Genomic DNA, 5,518 nt, shown 5'->3' with positions numbered 1-5,518 from the left:
CTAGCTTCGCTCCTTCGCTACTGCGACTTCAGACGCGCGAAGCACACGTTCACGTACGTTGTGTGAGTTGCGTGAATTGCGTGCATACGTGCACGCGCGTGTTAGGTGCAGATCAGTGCACACGGCGGTGCGTCGGCGTCTTGTGGCTCGAGTAAACTGTTAATACTAATCCGAGTAGTAATACTTAATAGCAGCCTCGAGCGGTGCCTGGGCCAAGTCCTCCTAAGTGAATTAACCTCGAGTTAATCTCAAGTTAAGGAAACCCCTAAGCAGACCTCGAGTGATCCTCGCTACTTCGTTATATTGGCTGCTTCTCTCTCTCTCTCTCTCTCTCTCTCTCTCTCTCTCTCTCTCTCTCTCTCTCTCTCTCTCTCTCTCTCTCTGCCGGAGCAGCATCCGTCCTCTCGCGCACGTTTGCGTCGCATAAGCCATGGAAACGGTCGTCAAGGATCCTGCGGGATTCGGGGCGATCTTTGACAACGTGTCGAGCGACGCTTCCTCGGGGCCGGAAATCTCGATCGATTCCGCGAGGAAGCGGCGGCAATCTCGAAATTGTACGGCGAGCGTTGGCCGGACGGAGAGCTCGAAAAACGTTGTCTCGCGAGAGAGAGAGAGAGAGAGAGAGAGAGAGAGAGAGAGAGAGAGAGAGAGAGAGAGAGGAGACGCATTCCGAGATTTTTATCCTGTCTTATAGAATGCCCCGGGAGACAATGAGAACCCCGTTGACGGTTAACAAAGTTGCGCAGTCGCTCTTTGAGTGCATTTGGTAAAATAAAGTAATAACTCGGTAAAACACAAAGTTGTAATGCGATAAAACAACATTGCTGATATAATGTAAAGGTAGGCGCGTTCTCTTGACGAAATGGCGTGTTGCCTTTTGCGTGCTCGTTTTTGGTTCGATAACGAAGGCGATAAGATTGATTTAACGCGTGAACGGGCTTACCCAGTTTCGCGAAGAAACGAGCTCGTATTAATCTGTTTCCGATATCCTCAAATTACGATTCTCGAGTGTCTCGAAAGTGGTTATTATCGAGCAAGTTGTAAGTCGCGCAGAATCCGCAGCATGGCGCAACGGCTAATGAGCGGCTTATATAATATAATAGTCCTCCAACATTGGGATATAGCCACTGGTCCACGCGATCGCGATCAAAAGGAGCGCAGAACTTCCGGCCGAAATAAAAGCTGTTCGTCGTGGCTGTCGCAGACGAAAATAATCGGCGTTCCGTTATCGTTGTGGCCGCGAGCGGGAACTATTATTTTTACAACCACGATGCATTAGTCCCGCTGCTATCCTGGAAAGGAATATTCCCTTTATCCGCACAAAGTACATTGTTATATTATTTATACGCTAAAAGATGCTTCGTGCAAAGTGTGACTAAATATCAAAGAATCCCGCAGTTATTTGCAGCTTCTTCGGAAACTCGTACAACAAACTCGTTGCAGGAATGTTGCCGCAAAAGAGGGATTATTCTCAATTGTTCTCTAAACAATGCATTCCGTTTAATCTTTATTCTTTCACTCGAGAGAATTTTATATCGCACGCTATCTTCATCTTCTTGTTAGTCCGCATCCCATATTTTTTCCATGCACACACACGCACACATACACACACACACACACTCACACACACACATATACACACACACGTGCATTTATTCGCGCGATGACTGGCGCATATTCAGTATTCATTTTATTATATTTCGCGATACGGTATATTACTTGCCTCGCTTCGCGTGACGGATGTGCATCGATGTTTCACGCGTTGCGATTCTGTTTGAAGCCTCGCGGTTTTTAACCGCGCGTTATTTCCGCCACGCGCGAGCTCCATCGCGGTGCCGTTGGTTCACCACCGTCGACGTGGTTGCAGATCGTGCAGGTTTCGTCGACAACGAACCAAGTTCTACAAACGGTTCGCCTGCCACGAAACCCGGACGTCTGCGTCCATGCTTGGCATCCTCTTTTCGTTGAATCCTTCATCCCGTCGGTTCCGCCTCAGTTCCCAATCGAGCACGATAATCAGAACGTCCTGTTGCGTGTTAGATCTTCATCCGATCCTTATCGAGAATTTTTCGGCGATTAATTCACACAACTGCTCCTGCTCTTCCCTCTCGTTCGTTGTCCGAAGGTTAGAACGAAACGGGCCGACATGGAATCGTTTTCTCTACATGGAACGATATAGGCAAGCGCGAAATCTCAAGAGAAATTACTCGCTGGAAATAAGACTGAAGAGTGCGTATGCTTTTTATAGCGTAACCTTGTTTCAAGAATAGATAAGAAAGAATAGAAAGCCGCTGGAGGAGAAGATAATCGGATACTTTGTGAATTTCTACGGTCACGAGAGACGGGTATTGCGCGCGTCAGCGTGCAAGCGCGCTCCTCGCAGTTTTCCATAAATTGTATTACAAACAAATAGAATAATCTCTCATTTTACATGGGAAATTGATACGTGCTTGCGGTACCGATATTCGGATCAGAAATGTGGCGCAGCCGATGCGCGTGATTGTCGATTTCGCGGAATCAAGCAGATTCGATTCAATCGCGAAAAAAATACAGCTCCGAGTCTCCCCTTCCCCCGTCGGCTCTCGCTGTCGCATTATTTTGACTTGCTGGTCACTCTCAAGGACGTTTAATACCTGCCTCGGGGGGGGGGGGAGCGGGGAAGCGGGACATATCCCGCGTAAAAGGAATCGGGTATCATTTTTAGCCGTAACAACCTGCGGACACGCTGCAGTCCGCTAACCCGACGTGATATAAAGCCAGCGATAGGCCTTTGAAAGAAGGCTCTCGCGCGCGCGCGAAGGACAACGTTGCTCTCACGTCCGTGTAATTATTATCGATTCCATTACGCGCTCGTAATACGCCGGCGAGATTACCGCAGTCGCCGTATCATATCGCGATCGTTACGCGCGGCTCGCGTTTAATCAGTGCTTACGATATTACGGCAGAGGTGACGCGAGAAGGGCGCGAGAGGGAGGGGAGGCTGTTGTAGCCGCGGCGTGCGCGAAATTATTGTAAGCCGCCTCTCCCCCGCGCTAAATATTCCGTCAGCAGCTAATCGTCGACGTTAACCGAGTTAATAAGCGCACTCGATACACGCGCGCCCGATTTATTCGCTGTCCGTTATCGAAGCGGGGTGGATGGGGTTGGTAGCGACGGCGGTGGCGGCGACAGTGGCGGCGATGACGATGATGGCTATCGGAGGTAGCGACACAGAGAGAGAGAGAGCGAGAAAGAGAGGGAGGGGGGGGGGAGAGAGAGAGAGAGAGAGAGAGACCGAGAGAAAGAGAGAGGGAAGAAAAGAGAAGGAGAGAGATAAAGAGGGAGAGAGAGAGCGAGAGAGAGAGAGAGGGAGAGAGAGAGCGAGAGAGAGAGAGAGAGAGAGAGATTGGCAGGCATTGTTTGCGCGCGTACGCGAGAGAGAAGGAGAGGAAGGAGCAGCGAGAGCGAATGAGTCAGTGAGTGGGATACCTAATGAAATTACGATGTTACTTCCCTGAAAGACACCCCGACTAGAGGCGGGCATGGGTACACGGGCGACCAGAGCGTAAAGTCCATCCCTGTATCACAAGCTACCGCGATGTACACAGACGGTGTGTCGTCGCTCGACGTGTGCGCGCGCGCGCGCGCGTACCTGCGTGTTTTCACGTGCACGCGTATGCGTATGGGTGTACAAACACGCGTGTCGGCTGTCGTACCGTTGCGCAACGTGCAATCACGGACACGCGTGCGTGCAACGCGCGCGCGCGCGCATCTGTGCTCTTTCGCCGCGGAAAAGCTCTCCGTAAAGCGCCGGACGGGAGCTTTGTGAAAAGCGCAATTGACAGGCCTTCCTATTAGTAGACGAGAAAATATCAGCGGGGAAAAACGTTGATGTGAAGAGCGGTGGGCGGCGACGGCGGCAGAAGGGGGCGCGGGGGGTAGTGTTGCGCTTCCGAGTAGATAGAGACGACCGGTAAAGTACTTCGTTCTTTTCTTCCTTTCTCGCGCTTTCTCCCTGTTTTTTGTTGCTTAACCGGTTAAACTTCCATACGCGTAAAGCTGACGCGCCGCACAGACGCGATATTCTGCGAAAATCCGGCCGATCGCTTCCCTCGTCCTTTGACGAAGTCCAGTTCATCTCGCAGGCCGCTGCGGCCGCTGAAAGGCGCGATCGATTTCGAGGGTGAGCTCGTTCATTCGTCTGGAAAGAGCCGATTTCGTCTTCGTTCGAGGCGCGTTATCCGCGGTGACGACGATTAAAATTATGAAAGAGAGGGAGGAGGGCGTAGGAGCGGAGGGGCACGCGGTGTCAAAGAGATCGGCGGCTTTGTGCTTCGCGCTTGCGAAGACTTAGGTCTCGCGTAGTAGTACGTAGCTGGCATGTATAGCAGCCGTAATGAACAATCGGGAGAGCGTGTCTCCGGGATAAAGGACGGTTAAAGACCCGCGCTATATTGATTCGCGCGCTCGCGAATAGCGCAGGTAGACGCGAGCTTCACGGCAGCGAAGCTGCGAAACGTGTAAACACGCGACTTAGCCGCTGACCGCGTTCGCGTTTGTGTGCGCGGCACGCCTGCGAGAATGAAAGTTAGCCCGCTGCATACTAACAACGCACTTGGCGAGCTCGGACTCGCGGTTGGTAGCCAAACAGCCGTGCCGTGACTCTGACTGCCTGAGTTTCCGACTTTACGGTATTCCGACGCGGTCCTAACGGTCGCTTTAGCGTACCGTTGAGCTTTCTTCACCGAAGAAGCGCAGAATTAGCGGATTAATTCAGCACGCGGGGTGTTTCGAGGATTTTTGCGAAATTCAGTCGCGCGGCCAAGTCACGCGACGACCTCGTCCGCCGCGGACGTCCGACATAGCGGAGGGACGATCCAATTTTCCAGGAGGAGATCCAAAGATCGTTAAGCCCGCCGTACGGCGGCGGCGAGCCGCCGCCATCGTAAGCAGCGACATTGGAACGGAAATCGGTAGATAGTCCGCGATCAAAGTCCGATCTTTACTGCCGCGTTTGTCCCGGAGGCATCGTGATGCGGAACAATGCGACGGTGTCCTGTAATTATGTTAAGTATGCCGTCGCAGTGCGCGCGCGAAGGCCGTATGGTGCATCGACTAAACTACCAGCGCTGCCGGTAGTTGGCCGCCCCGAGATTCACCCTAGCAGACGTCGCGTCGGGAGGAAGACGGGCGCTCGTGGGGGCGGTTGGGGGAGTATATTGCGAGCCGGCCTATAACGTAACGCTGTTACGGAGTAGTGTAACCGACCGCTCTTGTGATCAGATACTAACTAACTACTGCTTTGGCCGCGCATATGCTTCGCGTATATCTCTGTCGAGTACTCGCCGACGTCGAGCGCCGCGTGCCGCTGTTTAATTGCGTTTTCATGGCAGCTTTTCAGCCGCTGCGCGGAGCGCGTCAAACGTGCGGTCTCGCCATTTGGCGCGTCGCATCCCGGGATCTGCGGAATGTAACGTTCCACGCGGCGGCGTTCGCGTCGTTCGCGCCCGAGAAGCGGGCCGGTTCTTGTCCGGCTGGA

This window comes from Harpegnathos saltator, unplaced genomic scaffold, assembly GCF_003227715.2.
Source record: "Harpegnathos saltator strain DR-91 unplaced genomic scaffold, Hsal_v8.6 scaffold115, whole genome shotgun sequence".
Taxonomy (NCBI): Eukaryota; Metazoa; Arthropoda; class Insecta; order Hymenoptera; family Formicidae; genus Harpegnathos; species Harpegnathos saltator.
The sequence above is the reverse complement of the archived record's forward strand: the minus strand, read 5'-3'. Positions refer to the sequence as shown.